This window comes from Agelaius phoeniceus, chromosome 1 (genome assembly GCF_051311805.1).
Source record: "Agelaius phoeniceus isolate bAgePho1 chromosome 1, bAgePho1.hap1, whole genome shotgun sequence".
NCBI classification, from domain to species: Eukaryota; Metazoa; Chordata; class Aves; order Passeriformes; family Icteridae; genus Agelaius; species Agelaius phoeniceus.
This window is the reverse complement of record NC_135265.1, coordinates 114,975,041-114,992,861: the sequence shown is the minus strand read 5'-3', so window position 1 is coordinate 114,992,861 and position 17,821 is coordinate 114,975,041. Positions and strand designations below refer to the sequence as shown.

At 37.1% G+C, this 17,821-nt stretch overlaps 1 protein-coding gene across 1 annotated transcript in view; it reads right to left on the bottom strand.

The window, feature by feature from the left end:
- XKR4 (XK related 4) overlaps positions 1-17,821 on the bottom strand; it is a 228,020-nt gene that overhangs the window by 167,578 nt on the left and 42,621 nt on the right. The gene's annotated exons all lie outside the window — the stretch shown is intronic.

Sequence of the window (17,821 nt, the reverse complement as noted above, 5' to 3'; positions counted from 1 at the left end):
AGGTCAACCTTTTGTTAGGCATCACGATCACATGTCATTTAGAGGCTATTCTATGCTAGTCAGATGAACACTGGGAAGCCAAAGCAAAGCAATGCAGCACCACCCAGAGACACCAAACCAGAGCTAAATGATCTAAACCTGATCTGAATGTGTGCACTATAATTGCATTAACAGGACTCTATAATCTCCTAACTCACACAACTGTGCTGCTTCAAGTGCTTGGGCCACTCTCTACACACACTGTGTGGTGGTTCCTGACCTGATGAGTCCACAGGCTGTAAACACAAAGTCATAAATAGAACATGGGAAGCAAAGGAGGCAAGGTCCTCAAGTGCACAAAGCCCTACATAAGCACATAAGCATGTGCTAGACTATGAGGGCTAATGAAATGACCAGGTACAGGTTTTGCTTGGCTCTTGCAGTTTATTGGGATTTGTAACTACTTTCTGTATTAACTGCTAGGCAAAGGACACTGATGAAGGCTGCAATGGTAGTGATATTAAAAAGTAACTTAAGCTAAGACAAGGAGTACTACTAAACAATATCATCACTGGACTATAATAGCTGTCTCTCTCGGTCCTACATATAACTATACTGCAAAGCTACTGGAGATATTTATTTCTGTACTAGCCATATTCTTCAGTAAAAATATTATTTAAAACCTCTTTATCATAATGAAAAGCAGAAGTTGCAGATGAGTGCACAGACAATCCTCCAAAAGGTCAGACAAGTCAAGGCTAGCATCCAAAGGAGGATAGTCAGATTCCCTGGCAGGAATATAAATGTATCAGTTACCTGATGTAAGTTAAGCAGTAGTTTAGCAAATTTTAATCTCAATAGTGTCTAAATACTGCAATTTCATTTCTACAGCAATAACAAGCATTCAAGTCCCTTGGTGGATGAGCCTTGTTATCTGCTGTTAGTACTAACATTGTAGAAGACAGATCTGTGTGGATGCCAGAAACCACTCTCTAACATCAAAAAGAAGTTTTATTTTGTTTGTTTCCTTCTCCAGAAATACCTGTTTTATAGCTATTATGGTTCTAAGATTATTATTTAATGATAAAATTGATGCATTATCTTGAAATTTAGGACATGTGATGGCTGGTGAAAAGTTTTGCAGAGGTCTTAAAATTCCACTCTAAAAACCTCAAAATTATGGAAATGTTCTAAATGGAGGTTCTTTGAAAGGCTAGGTAAAGAGGAATGCACAGAGTGCACAAGAAAGGTCTTTTTCCAGCCAGCAGAAGTAAGACTGAAAGCCTAATTTATCACTCACATTAATACAGTAGATTAGCATGCTATGTGGCATACATTTCTCAAAGCCCAAAAGTCACTGTAAATTATCAAGACAGCCATTCAGGTAAGTCAGCTAATGTATATGGACATAAATATATGTGGGGAGAGGAGGATGGCTCCCTTCTGAGCACAGTGCCAGCCTGGGGAGAGGGGGCACACACACAGAGAACCATGACCTTGCACAGGATTACCCTGGCTCTGCCAGCCTTCATAGCTGGTGACAGCTGTGGCAATTTCCTGAGCTGCACAAGGTTCCTTGCTAGCAATGCAAAGGGGTTTGGGGTCAGCTCTCTCATGCAATAAGTGGAAATGGGAACAGAAGATACAATCAGTAGAAAAAAGGGTGTAGAAAGCTCTTGGCTATATCATCCAAATTGATATCCAGTGCCCATAAGAATTCTTTATCTTTGCTTCAGAGATATTATACCACCATACTAGCAATGTTGCTCAAAATATACCTCTACATATTATAAACTTATTTGCATAATGTACAATCCATCTTCTATTTATCTGTCAAAATTATACTACAATTATTTTGGTTACTTCCAAGTAATTTTTTTTTCCTGATTTACTACACTAAAAATAATAGGTCTTTTCTGTTTGGTGATCCAAAATATTCGTTAAGTACAGAAAACACAGTATAAACCTCAGATGAGCATTTGAAGGGAGGATAGTACCACTCCAAAATAGAAGACTTTACTAAAAATTGCACAGAACATTTTTAGCTAGATTAGCAAAGAGTTTTGCCTAACCCAGTCGGCAAGTTTTGGCAAATCACCACTGAAAAAAATGTTGCCTGCATCTGCATCTTGTATTAATTTGTACTCTGTAAAACCTATCTACACTTCTGCCCAGCAATTACCTTTGTACACCTACTGGATTTACACCACAGCTCCTTATTAAAGCCCTATCTTGTAATCTGATCCCAGCTACTGACATGCAGGCTCCCCCAGCTCCTCCTGCTGTGTTAATGCTACACAAGAAGACTTTTCCTGCACTAAATGGCAACCAGAACATCCATTTTTGCTTATACTTGAGGAGAGGTCTTGGGCTGGGATAACAACTGCTGACTCCCTGTAACCTTGGGCAGACTGCCTCACCCTTGCATGGCTCATTTTAATCTTCTGTTCAACATGAATAATAACACTGGAGAGCTCCTTAATGTCTTCGGATGAAAGACTTAATATAGTACAAAGTATTTTTTATTTAATATCAGAATATAGCTTTCACAGTAACATCTTATATGGAGTGGAAAATGATGATCTTATATAATCTGTTGTATACGGACACTGACAGTTTATCCTTGAGGGTCTGGCAAGAAATAACTATGAGAAGGTAATGGCTGTGAAGAATATTTTTCTCTGTCCATGACACATCCCCTAGGACACAAAGGTCTCAGCAATTAGTTTTGTTCCTCTTTTGAGAAAAACACATTCAGCACTATAAAGGAAACACTGTAGTCACTTGGGGAAATGCACCAAAATCCAAAGTGCTGTTCTGTATGGGCAGAATTTTTTCTCATTCCAGGCCCAAGGTAGCCATATGAGCCCCTCCCAAGATAAGCATAATGAATTAATTATAATAATGAGCCAATTAAATAGGCACCATTTTATGTAAATTTCCTCAAAGGCACAAAAAATTTAATTCTGGTTGTATTTTGAATGCAATTCAAGCAAGAGCTCAGATTCAAACAGATTCAAACAAGTTGAAACAGTAGATCAGTGCAAGTCTACTCCCATCCAGACACCCAGGGCAGCTCCTGACTGTGGGTTGGGTGGAAGATTCACTCCCTCCACCTGGTTAGGAGAAGCCCACAGGCTGGCCCATACCCCTCTGGATAGCCTGTGGCTGTGCAGGAACCTTGCTGGAAGGGTTTTATGAGGTATGTCACAAAAGCAGAAGGAGTTTCTAGCCTGTGAGCTCTACACTACAGTCACCTTTAAGCTGCATGTGCTTGCAAAGCACCAACCTACCAGCATCCTTCAAACACATAGAACATATATATGGGAACAAGGAATTCTCCACATCTAGACCTCCAGCTAATGCAGAATGAAGCAAGCCCTAAGTCAGACTCCATCAGCATGGAGTGCGTTGAAGGGAAACCCCAACTGAACGTTTCTGCAAGTGCTTCACCCTACTATTGGGAGAAAACAGAGCAACTTATAGCTGGATACCCAGCAAATAGTTGCAGACTAAGGGCTTTAATGAGTTTGCTTCAGTCTTCCAAGTCTTCTCTTCAGAATATGTCTCCAAAGAGAAAGTTTAAAACAGAAGACAGAATAATCTCTGGGACTTTGATGGATAAAAATCAGACCTGAAGACAACAAAGGATAAAGAATGTACAACAAAGTGCAAACCCTTCTAAACTAATAACACTGCAAACACTGTCAAGCTGAGACTGTGCTCTTCTAGGACATTTCTAGATGTATTGAAGTGTCTTGGTGAAAAAAAAAAGGCAAAATAAAAATCAGCATTTCTGAGAGCATTTTTCTCTAATTTTATAATTAGAAATTGGGTTAGAATAATAGAAAGCCAGTTAAGACATGTGTTAATTTAGAAAAAGGCAACAGAATCTCAGAAAAACAATTCTAGTTTTACCTGTTGGTTATTTTTTTTTTACACAGATCTGTTTATCTGTTTTTTAAAACAAAACCACCAGGCTTTGGTAGTATATTGGTTATTTACTTTTCACCATCAGATGTCCAAGTCAATAAACTGTGTGGGTCACACATGAGAGACCTGATAAATGAACAACTGAAATAATTTAAGGCAAATGTCAGCTTCTCCATTAAGGAAATATTCAAAGTATCAGAATACAGAAATACTGAAAGATGAGTCGGAAGTATGGTGACACAGCTGGTGTTCCACAAATAAATAACCTTAGGAAATTTGTATCTACTCAAATGGAGAAGAGATAGTAAATAAATATTACCTGTAAATAAATCTCTAGCAAATGCTTTTGTAAAACAAACAAGCCTCTCCAACACAGTAAATACAGATGTTTGTTTGCATGCTGCTGAAGCCAAAAATCTTGAATAATTTTGCCCATTAGAGTGTACTTACTCTACTTTTATTTGTCCTTTCCTTTAAATAGAAATTTAATACTCCATTCTCCCTCGAAGGTTTATTAGAAGATAAAATGCCAAAGGATAAAACAAACACAAATTAAATGGTGTTAGGAATCCCAAGAGAAGAGTAATTCAGTTTACATTTTGGGGGGTTTTAATTGCTGGTAAATTACACTTCTGAAATCGTGTTCAGAGGATAAAATGATTTCTGCTGCGCTTTGTAAACCATTTTCACAATTTTCAGGCACAAAGCCAACTGACTAGAATGACATATAGAAGTCCAGAGCTCACAGGATCTGCACTCCCCATATATTCACTGGCATAAAGAAAAGTTCAAAGCATGCAGTATATTCATTAAAAGAAAAAAATTTTTGAAGCTTACCTGCTCATTATCTACTCAGCTACACACCAGCTTCCAAGCAAGAAAAAAAAAAGATAAACTGATGATAAGCAAAAAGAAGCAAAGAAATTAAACTAAAACCTGACTATACCTGACTGCATACATCTAAACAAAATAAAAACAGATATTTAAAAAAATCAAATATTATTGTTTCTTGTGCAGCCCCATCCCTAAGAGCAAAATACAGCAAAGTGTGTAATTAGTGAAAGGCAATTTTCTAGGACATAGCCCTATTTTCTTACTTAACTTCACTCATAAGTGACACCTGACATTTCAGAACAGGACTTCACTGCTGCTAAGGTCAACCATCATGTACCAAACACCCCCAGTGGAGTACAGGTATTTTATTAAGAACCCAACAAACCACAACATATAATGGCTACAAAAGCTGGCAGTGAGAGAGATGGAGTTACTTATATGTTTGGTAGCTCATGTTATGAGCAATTAATAATAACAAAAGGGAAAAACTACTTCAGTATTCAGAAATGGGAATTATTCTTTAAACATTTGTGCATCTATCTCTGTATTGCAGTACCTTAATTATAGGATGGGCTGAGATGCACTGCATATTAATAAAGGTCAGGTAAAACAGATCTTTCATGCTTAATGCTCTTAGCTCTTAAGGGCCTAACTCTAATCCTTAGAGGCACAAATGTCCTAAATGAGGACTGTTCATAAAAGATCCATCCCCTCAGTCTTAAAAGAAAAATTCCTACCAAGGTGGATTTCGTGATAAGGTTTTGTCTTCAGTATTTTTCGTTATTATTGTTATACAAGATTAAGATATTGTTAGACAGCAGGATTCAATCATGTGAGTACTTAAAAATATCATGAGTCATTCCACTAACAGCAGTGAAGTTAAATAAATCCAAGTCACAGGTGCTATGCTGAAAACAGACATGGTTGCAAGGTAAAAATGGGTTGTCCATGGGATCTGTCAAAGCACCATTTCCACAGTTTCCCAGACATCTAGGGATAGAAGCAGGCAGTGAGTGTTTTTAATTTATTTTCTCTCTTGACACAGTCATTGGGCTCCTAAGACCTCACTAAATTTGGTTGGTTCATAAACAATTGTTCAGACAATTTATACACTTTTACAGCCATTAAAAACAAGCAATAAAAACTTCCTCACCCAAAGAACAGGTTTTTATTTTTTAATTATCTAAATTAAAGAAATAAGAAAAAATATGAACATAGCAGTGGATTAAATTCATTGTCCTTTAACCATATAAGAATTCTTTCTTTTCATGTCAAAGCAGTGTTTTCTGATTTACTGGCATTATGAAGGGATAGCTATGTTTATGCTAATTTAAAATGCACAGAAGAAAAGGTCTTTTGATCAGACTTTTTATTTTCATCACTTTGATTGACTGTCAGCCATACTAATTATCATAGAACCATTGATCATCATTTGCTGCTAACTAGAAAAGGTTGACATATTTTCTATGGCATTATTTAGTATGCAAATTTAAGAAGAAATGGTGCTAGACCTATTGGACAAAACATCCATGTCCACTTTGTTTAATGAAGTAAATATCTATTTAAGAATAAAATAAAGTTCAACAAGAAGAGTCCCTCAAAACAACACATAGAATAAAGAAATGGAACTGTAGACAGTATAGAAATGCTTTCTACTTATTTTTGCTCATTTCTCTCTACATCTTTCTTGCTGAAATCCATTCCTTATTCAAATCCAGCTCCTGAAGGAAAAAAAACCTTGAGAATTTGATTTTTAAAAAAAATATTTAAAGGCATTTCAAAACTAAGAATAAAGAGCAAGCATAACTTTTTCAAACACATTTTTGCTTTAAAACCCACATTTAAAAATCACATCATATTTTATCCAAAAACTAAGTTTTTCTTCTTTATGCACCAATCCATTATATAAAATGAAAGAAAAGTGTTGTGATGGACCACAGAAAAAGAACAACAATGTTTATCCACAATGCCAATGGGTGCACTGTAGATTGTGGGGCTCTAATCTGTTAATTAATACATAATAAATTTTAGTTATAATAATACATTATAACAATACCTAATGTATGATAATAATATTTAATAATATATTGATTAATTAATAATAGATAAATAATGAATTATCATATCTTTCAATTGCTCCATAAAAACTTTTTGCAATCTCACAGAATTGACACAGTAAAACCCTGCTTACTCCCTTGGCAGCTTTTTTATTATGATCAATACAAAGAAAACCAGGCACAGTTCCCATTAAGGAGCAACACAATTCAAACTTGCAAATGTGGTTTAGAACAATAATAATTTTCTATTAAAATGTTCTCTAGTAACCACAGAAGTCCTGCCTCAGCAGTCACCTAATCATCATTACAGCACTGTAGAAGCACTGCATAACCAAGAGCAGGACCTCACAAATTCCTGTGTCTGTGGGGTGCCCATGGTGCTTCTGTAGCACTAAGGAACAACAGTAGTGTCATGAAAGACCTCAAGGAGCAGCTGCATGGAGGTTTCACTTCATTAGAAAAGTAAACACAGCTGGCAGTAGAGTACAATACTTTTTTAAAAAGATGAGAAGCCACAAAATATGGTGTTTGGTCCACCATTTTTTGCTGTCCCAGATACGAAAGTTATTGGCTGGTTGAGTAAAAAAGCTTATATAACAGTCTTTATGACCAGGAGGAGAAAGCTATTGCACATCTGGCCAATTGAATATTCTGGGGATGGATCTAGAGGTTTGCAGACACTATCTCGTGAGAAGTATTCCTTGCATCTGGATACAGGGTCCTTTTCAGTATATTCTATCCAAGCCAAAGTTACTGGTTTGAACCCCTGGTCAGGAATGAGTAAGAAGACACAAGGTATATGAGTTGACACTGTGTACAATCGCTAAACTATACATTATCTTTATTTTTAAAAAACCTCATAGACCTAAAAATGACATTTTATCTTCTTGGAAATATACCTGCATTATTGGTCTTATGAGGGACAAATGATTCCTTGGGTGGGAACACTTCTCTCATGCATCCTACAGCTCAAAGTTGCAAAAGTTTAGGAGCCAAAACCACATCCCTGTTTGGTCAGCAGCCATAGCTGTCCTTTCCCTTCTCTGTCAATTCAGAGACAAGACAGATGCTTATTTTCAGTTCCATGTTGTAATCTGCTGTTAACAATATTAAGGGAAATAACTCTTATTACCAGCATGTTTTATCAAATTATATTCTTCCCTCAAAGAAAAGCATTTTCTCTGATATCTTTGAAATCAGCATTAAAGATGATTATTTCTGATTACTGTCAACACTGAAATGTCTCATGTGATTCTGTGGCTATACTAGCTTTGAAATCTGGATTGTTTTTTAATTCCTATGACTCCCTTCAAATAATTTTCATTAGAAGTAGTAGAGGCTTTTTAAGAGTCAATGGGAAAAATAATGTAGAAGTGGCTTTCTTCTCCTCCTTGTATTTTAGAATAACCTAATTTTCTGTTTTTAGGTCAAAAGCCCCACAAAATCCTAAAATTACCTGGGACCGCAATCACTTGTACTCCATATTTAATAAAAAAGGGCTTTTTCTTTCCTTTTAGTGGATGAAAGCCTTTTAAATACCCTATTGACAATAGGCAAGTAGAACAAAGTTTGTTGTGCCTTAACTTCGAGGTACCTAGGGCTTTGAAATAAAATATTTTTGCAGTTACAAATGTTGACTTGATATTGCCTGCAAGTTTGAATGTAAATATTACAGATAAAAATAGCCTGAAAAATTTCTTGTAGCTGTGAAGCTGGATTTGCCAGTGGTCTATATTTATACAGGTAAATTTCCAGAAACCAGTATGGTTCAGCCAAGAAAACAGAGACAGAGAACGGGATGAGGAACAAGGACAAGAAAAAGTCAACCTATAGATTAAACCTGTGACAATGCCACATTCTTAATCAGTATTTTATTCAATCACTTTATTCAGAATTGTAAGTTATTATTTTGATATAATTATGAGCATTAGTGAAGATGAATTTTGCTACAGTAGCACAGAGGTGCAGTAAATGAGGAGCATCACCATACAGCACTTCTGTGTATGTAGCAATGTACCAAAAGTCAGCTCCTGTGCCACCCTGTCTGTCATCTAACCTGGTAATTAAAGCACAGGAAAGAGGATATTGTCCCTATGTTAGTAAAAAAAACCAGCAGGAATATATGGAGATTTTGCAGGAGCAGATGCAGGAATTTATCCCAGTCTATATTTCTTTATACCACTCCTTTCTTTAACCACAAATCACTTATAATTGTGTCTACACTGCAGAGCCAGCCTGGCTACAGCAAAGAAAGCTTAGCTGGACCCCAGCTTAGTGTAATTGCACTGGCTGTGTCCAGGATGGAGCCAGCCTCCCCACAGCAGTCCTTGCAGGGCTGTGCTTTGCCTTGGCAGCTGAAAAGTGCTGGTAGCACACCAGTGTTTTAGCACTGCTGAGCAGCACTGGCACAGCATCAGCAGTGTCTCTGCAACGTCCTGCTCCCCTCCTCCAGCAGGCTGGGGCTGGACAAAGGGCTGAGAGGGGACACAGCCAGGGCAGCTGTCCATGCTGACCAAGGGGTCCATGCCATATGACATGATGTTCAGCAATAAGAGCTAAGAGAAAGGAGGAGGAGGAGGAGGGGCATTAGCTATTAAGGTGTTTGTCTTCTGAAGCAATCACTACATGTACAAGATCTTAGGTGGCATCACCTGCTGATGGAAAGCCAAGATTAAATCTTCACTAAATTGCCTTTATCTCAACCCATGAGATTTTGACCCGATTTCTTCCCTTTTTCCCATTGGGGAAGAGGAAGTTAGAGGGTGTCTTGGTGGGCACCTATCAGCCAGCCAAGGTCCACCCACATAACACATAAATACAGCTAAAGTGTAATATATACACCAACTGAATAATGAAACTTTCCTTGGCTTGTCATCAGAGCTTGTTTATGCTAGTATAGCTAAAAATAGAATGGCAAAGTTTTATGAAGAATCTTTGTTTTAGGGAGTTCTCCAATAAGAAATCTCTTTGAAGGTGGTTAGACTACACAACTGTATTTAGCAGTCTGCACATATTTCATAGGGTAAAACTGTTAATTATAGAATGGCTAACATTGATTTGGAAGTCACTGAGTGACTGCAGCTATAGTCAGACTGTTTAATTTCAATAGTCAATTTTTAGTATTGACAGACATTTTAAACACAAAGATGTTCTTTTGATGCATTAAAATCTATTCTGTTGAACTCTTAAAGAACACAATTTGTTTAAGAAGTAAAGGGAGTTTTTATTAAGCTACAATAATATTTGTTCAAATAGCTTTATTCTTAGTCACATACTGTATCAAGTAATGTGATATTTTTGATGCAATTTCTCAATCAGGAACATTGGGCATATGCAGATTTCATATCCTTAAATAACAGACTTTTTATTCAGCAGTTTGAGCCAAACAATACAGTCCTTATAGCCAACCTTGCTGGTTCTAGAAGGGACTTGACAAATAATTTTCCAGGTACATTTCACTGCTACAGACATAACTGTCTCCCATTTTTAAGTATGTCTAACAGCTAACATGTGCAATTTACTTTTATATTCTTCATGCCATTATATTTTTTTCTGACATCAAGATGTCTGAATAGGCTATTTAATCCTTCCAGAATCCTTCAGAGAAACCTTGGTATTGCCTGTGAAGAGGCTGTATTTTATGTAAGGTGTTTCACCATGCAGAAAGAAAGGCACAGTGAACTTGCAGTGTTCATTGCTGCAGCAACTAACCCCCTTCCTCCTGTGGGTTACCTGTTCTTTTCCTTTCACATGAACCTTGATCACACTCCCTACTGTTAATACTTATTTGTGCAAAATTGTTACAAAGGAAAAATAATCAGGAATATGATATTTGACATCTTTCAAGACGTTTAAACACCATTAGGGATAGAAAGAGATTAGGTTCCACCCCACATGCTCAGTAATTATGTGTAAATTTGATAACCAAGAAAGAAGAGGAAAAATTCAGATGAAGAAGACATTTCCCCTGATTGCTCTGCCTGGGCAGTATAGAGAATGACTATGCTGCAGCCTCCAGCTTCAAGGCCTATGTCTCCCTTTCACTTGACAGGGTAAGAAAAGGCAGAGTCATGGCATGTTGTACAGGCCATCTGCCTTTCAGCAACACAACCGCACGGCCGATGGCCTCCAGGCAACTTAAGACTCCCAATCCTCTTCTGGCAGAGATACCCAAAATCCACTCTCTCACAAGTTGCAAGCAGATCTAACTCCACTGACTTGTTGCAGCTTTGGATTCGTGTTGGTCTATGTGAGAGTACCAGCCTGATGTGACAATGGGTAGCATGGAAAGGATTAGCTGTAAAAAGTTGTAACTGCCATTGGATTTCTCCAGAAAAATTGATATTCATTAAAGGTTGGGTTTTCTGACTGAGCTGCAACCTCCCCAAAAATTGGGTTTTTTAACATCAAATGCTGCATCACTTTAAAAAATAATAGATAATTGCCAATATTAAATAGTAATAATATTTATAAGCTGGACAATTTTGAACTCTGAATACAGTTTATAGTTTGTGAATACTTTTCAAAGTCAACTTTTCAAACCCCCTCCTAGTACAATGTCACTATTTATTTGTAACATATCTTCACCAAGAAGTACCAACCAAAACCAGGGTTCTCACAAGACAGTCCCTGTATGAAGGGCCTCTACTCAAGGAGGTTCAAGCTAAATCAATAAAATTAAGTGTGTATGGAATCAGAAGGGGTAAACCAAGGAGGAACAGATTAAAATGAAAAGAGAGAGGGTTTAGATAAGACATTGGGAAAAATTTATTTTACTGTGAGGGTGGTGAGGAAGAGGCTGCACAGAGAATTTGTGGATGTCCCAATCCTGGAAGTGTTCAAGACCAGGTTGGAGGGAGCTCTGGTCTAGGAAAAGGTGTCCTGCCCATCGCGGTAGGATTTGAACTCAATAAGCTTAAAGGTCCCTTCCAACCCAAAGCATTCTATGATTCTATGAACTCAAATTTGAGTAACATCTTAGCAGTCTGAAATGTATATTTTTCTAAAGAGAAAGCCCCTCTCTGATTACCACACAACCTGAGCTGAAATCACAAAATGGAATTCCATTATCTTTCATATGTAAGTAGACAGCCAGAATCAGTTCAGTCTCTTGCCTTGCTTTTACATAGTGTTTTTAAGTGGAAGTCAACATTCCTTTTCTACATGGTCATTTTCACATTTCTTAGCATGATAAAGAGTGTTTAAGTGATTCTCTCTGCCCACAGCTCATTTCTTGCCCTTATGGTACAGTTTTTTTTCTGCTGACTAGTGACAGTATGGCTGTTTATGGGCTGTTCCACAAACAGGGTCACAAAACTCAACCAGAGCACATCCAGCCTTGTTTTAACAATTGCAGCAAGGAAGGGACTCAGGAGACATATATAAGGTTGCAAATAAACTTCCTGAATAAATTCAGGTGATGAGAGAGCTTCTAACATGTGCTTTTACAGATGCTGCCATTATCCTATATATTGATAATACTCTCTGAAGTTGACTCAAAGGGCAATTTTAGTATTTAACCTGAGGGATTTTCAGGATCATCTACATGACAGGGATGGTATGGCTGCCCAGGTATTGTTCACAAATCCTGTCTGTACTAATGAAATTGCTGTTTTACTGAATACTTCTGGGGAGATAGAATTGACCAAGGTTGTGTCATGTCTCTCTCGAGCCAGGAATAAGGGAAGGTCCCTTGCTAGAAAGACTTATTTAAGTGGAAGTACCCCATAATAATGAGATACATCAGAAAATCCCCCTTGGAGAGCTTCTTTGAAGGAATTGGGCTAGAAGGAGTAGAATTTCCTCAAAAGCAAAACAAAAACCAGACATATTCCTGGGTTTCAGAGGCCTCAAAGCGTGAGCAACTTGAAAGGAACTGACATTCTCAATGTCACAGGAAAAGAAAAGACGACAGCTCTGCTGCCTTTACACAAACATCTACTGTAATTATCAGACCATGGATGAGGTAAAATGGCTACACAAAGGAATGAGAAAGTGTCCTTTTACTCTAAAGAGAATAATAAAGGGACCAGTCACAGATCTCACCCATGACTCTCATTAATACTAATTATATTCAAAAAAAGATGAAGAAAATAAGGAAAATACATAAGGATCTGCTTCTCTTCAAATGCATACACTTCCTTTATCAGTTAGAGAGGTTTTCTTTCTGGTCAGTTCTGCTTTCAGATGTCCTATAACCTATAAACATGAAAATGACCACATTCCTGGGGCTCTGGGGGATATTCAGGGCATCCTTCCTTGGGGGGTCTTGACTTCAATCAGTGGCATGTTTCCAAAGCAAACCCCACTGCTGTTCTCATTTACTTTAAGAAGGCACATTATCTCTTGGTCATAAGGAGATCTCAGGGCATGCAACCACTCTTCTTTTGGACATAAAAACCCCAAAGCCATGACACAAAGTTCACCTAACCCACTTGAATTTTTAGTGAGCTGGTCCAAAGAAAAACAACAGAAATTCTGGAATCATGGGCATGAGGATTTCATCCAGTTTCACTCCAGGGTGCCATGCCAGCTACTGCAAACACATCCTTACACATTTCCAAAGCCAGATATTCTGTGACTGATCAAAGATTCTTTTATTTCAGCATCAGGGTAATGCTGGGGACTGTGTCTGACAAGCTTCACAAGACTCCAGAAAACTTTAAAGCCTCCAGTGCACTAACCTTGCATGTGGCAGTTGACAACATGTCCATGCAATTTCTTCTAATTTTTGTGGCTAATGCCTTTTAGTTTTAAATTCACCCATTCCAAAAATTTCATTGCTGTGTTTATAGCTCACTTGATTGAAATAACTCTCTACCATTTTAGATCTAATAATAATCTTCAAAATAATGCAATTTCTATTAAAATACAAATATTCTGAAGACTATCAAAGACTGACAGAGTATTTGCTAAAACTACACAAAGGAGCTCTTCTGTGGACTACGAAGAAAGAATGACTGAGACAATCCATCAACATAAATTTAAGCTGTATAAATATTTTTATCTTGCAAACTAATTTGCCAAGAATTAAGTGTTCTTCTGCACCAGTCATGACAGCACATTTTATTCAGAGTTTTGCGAGGTTAACTTCATTAATTTAAAAATTTTCCATCAGAAACCAACAGCTAACTTGTTAAAGGAAATTTGATTAATCTTAAGTAAGCTACTTTTTATTTCACTACAATGCAGTATTAATGGGAATAACATAAAGGATAATGGAATTAAGAACTCAGTAACAGCTCAGACAACATCCCATTACATCAAATTCCAGTGTGTTTCTGTAGTAATCTGCTCTGCACCACTCCAGTGTGCTTATGCAATCAGAGCAAAGAGCTGTTACCAAGGAAACCAATCAACCCAAGACCCCTCGTGTGTGGAAAATGCAGATATTTAACACCAAAAATCCAATAGAAAAATAACTTCAAATACCAACCCAGACTGGACCTACGTCTGACATTTATAAGCTCATGCAAATCTGGTCATTGTTCTAACCTTTCAATTAATCATTTTGCAACTGTGAACTGAATGAAAAAGTTTCTGTCAAAAAAAATTAAAAAGGGTATTTGTCCAATAGAGATAAAAGCTTATCCACTGTTATTAATTACAACAAAAATACAAACAGAAGAATTGCTTCCCACAATTAGTATTCCATTGGTTTTATTAAGCCTATAGCCAAAAAAAATGTAGGTCTGCTCTCAATATTGTTCAGAGGAATGATAATTCTACTGCATAGCATGAACTGATAAAAAGCCTTGCTATCAATGAACAGATTAATCATAAAAGAAAGGCTTGACTTTATCCCTTCATACCTTGTGGTAAGAAACATCTTTCCAAAGCTGCTGATCACTGTTAGCTACTTAGAAAATGGTAATGCCCAAATTTCTGAACCACATATTCCTTGTAAATGGTTTCAGGACTGGATACCAAGGAAGCTGCATTCTCCAACAATGTACAGACCTGGATTCTACAGAGGGAGAAGTAGAACAGTAAAGCTCCCTGTTAACTAGGGTTCGAGTTTTTAAAATTGCCAACTAATTTTGCAAACACTGGTGGCTAACTTCAGATGCTCAGTAAGAGTGAACATAGATGAAATTTAAATAAATGTCTTTAATTTTCATTTCAAGATTGAAATGAAATTGTTTTTGATCATCTGCAACAGCAATGGCTAAAGTTCAAAGCAGAAGTTTTCTAAGATGTACAGCTCACATAACTGGAGATTTGAGAAAAGCTTTGTGCTAAGATAAAAAATTCCTGCCCATAGACACTGAGGGTCCTTAAATGACAAGTCCTCCAGATGTAATTTATGAAAACATGGGAATACCACTTAAAATATGCATGTAGCCGGCAAAGAGCTACTTTTTGCATTTTAATATACTTTAACATGCATGGTACAATTTACTGTCTGTAACAAGCACTGATACTATCTTATTGTAGGACTGTACCTGTGAAGGACACACTGTGGACAGAAAGATTAAATTGGAAATTAATTCCTTACTGAACAACAGACGGCCTAAAATGAAAAGATTTTGAGCATATGGAACTAACAAATACTAATCAAGCTTAACAAAAATTTGCATGCTTCAGGGGATTTAACAATAGTTCTAAATGATTTGTGTTACTAAATATGCACACACTGCTTTAGAGAGATCAAACCTTCCAGTTAACTTCATTTGTGCTAATAAAAGTCAGAAGAGATAAGGCTGTCCTGCTTCAGTGGCAGAAAGCAACACTGGAGTTAGGAGGCAGTCACACAAAGCCCCAGATCACCCTTATTTTTAACATTGCAGAAATAAAATTGTTTTTACAGAGATATCTGTCACTTTTAGGAGAGAAACATTACATAAGGAAACTGATCTATGTCTCTTGAACAGATTCACTGAAGCCAATGTTGTATATGATAATGTTTTATAATCGTTAAATTTAGTGTAGGTAAATACAAAGAGAGCATCTGCCTTAAGGTTTCCTTGAAGGTATGTTAACCCCAACTGTTTATCTCCCACCTTCATCAACTCTGAGAGCTTAAGTGGTTATCTAGCAGTAAAAGATAAATAAAACCCATTTTGAGGGCACAGTTGCTTTTATCTCAGCTAATCTCTGTCAGGCAAAGCAAAAACTTTCTTTTAAAAGCAATAATTCTGAGCATTTCTAGAGCATTGCTAAATATCTAGCATGGAATCTATGTGAAGTGCATTTCACAGGCTCATTTGCCTCTTCTTCTTGTGGCCAGGTTGGGAGGAGCTAACTCATGGTTTGGGGTTTCAGCAGATAACTCTATTGTGTATCATAACAATTCTAAATAAAGCACCTTCCCTTCTGGTGCACACAGTACTCCTCTTTCCCCTTCCTTTTTGAGCTAAATAACCATTTCCATACAATAAATTGAACATCTCAGTTCTTGTAAGAGTCATTTGTTTTGCTAAAGATATTAAACCTACATCTTGATTTTTTTCCCATAGGGAAAGATGACTGCACTGAGTTAAATGCTAAGTGTCTCCAGATTAGTTATGTAGAAGTTAACATGGCAAAAGCTCCAGCCTTTGAAAGTTAGTCTGTGTTTGGAAAGTCAAATTTCATTTTTTCTGGTGGCCACATCCTCCCTGTTTCCTTTGAAGTTTACAGTGCAGTCTGCAGGAAAAGTCTGCATCTTAAGATGCCCAGGCTAGATGTGCAGGGAAGGGGCTTGGGTACCAAGCTACCCAGGGGGAATGGCACAGCAGGGCCAAATCCACCCTGCTCTGAAGCAGACTATCCAAGAAGAGTAAACTGTCATTCATTGTGCAGGTGAGGCCTTTGTGCATTTTCCATATTTATTTATTTAGTTGTTTTGGGTTTTTTTGTAGTTAGTTAAATTGCTAGTTAATTGCTAATTAATTTAGTTCAACCATTTCAACACTGCAATGAAGCATATAGCAACAAAGTAGTTAACAAAATTGTTTATGCTATAACAGAATTCAATACACTCCCTTGTAGTTTAATCAGTACTTTGATGCTAGCACAAACTGTAGTAACAAATTTATTTCAGTAACAGAAGCAGATGAGTCCTGGCAGCATTGCATGTAGCAAGTCTACTAACTAGTCTGTACCATATTTTAGACTGATGCTCATTCTTTCATCTTTTTTCATGGAAAAAAAACAAAGGCAGCACTATTGTAGAAGGCATCTTCAAACAGAAGTGAATTACCAAAAACTAACTAACTTGCATGTGTGCTCTAACAAGCCCATGTGCTCACAGAACACACCTTCCAAGCTGCTGGGCAGTTTTCATCTTATCTATCTCCTCTCAATACAAATAGGAACAGATTCTTGCTGGCAGTCAGATTCCAGGTGCCCAAGTCACACTACACAATGCCTCATTGCATGGAAAAGGATAACTGCTTAAGTGTGAAAACATTTTTTAAAAACCATCTCCCTCTGTTAGCAGGAACATAACTACTGCTGACCTGTGTTCAGTGAAGGTGTTAATGGAAGACATAACTACAGGATGTTTTTTATCTTACTATGCTTAATAGCACACATATTTTGATCTTAGGCAAAGAGAAGAGTATTATTTCCATGTTGGAATTATTATTACACAACAATACGTGCATTATGTTGGAAAGGAAATCCTGAAGGCTGAAAACTCACTCACTGCTTTCCACAGAAAAAGCCTTCTCAAGCCAGAAATATCATTGAGATATTTTACAGCAATACTTGAAAAATAAAAGCAAATACTGCTTTCATAATAATGACCATTAACTCACTAAACCCTATTTTAATAAACTACAGTTTATTAAAAGTAGAAAATGAAGACTGGCTAAAGAGAAAGTTTCAAATAAAATGCCTAGTCATTAATACATTCATTCTTCTGTGACCAACTGGATTATTAAATGCACTGAAATCATTAACTGACTTGTAAATTAACTTTTGAGGCTTTTGAAAGCAGGCTTGAACAGATGTTTCTACTTTGAGTAAAAGCTCCAGCTGAAATCATAGTTGAAATCATAGTAAGACAACACAGTAATGGCTGTAATTTGTAC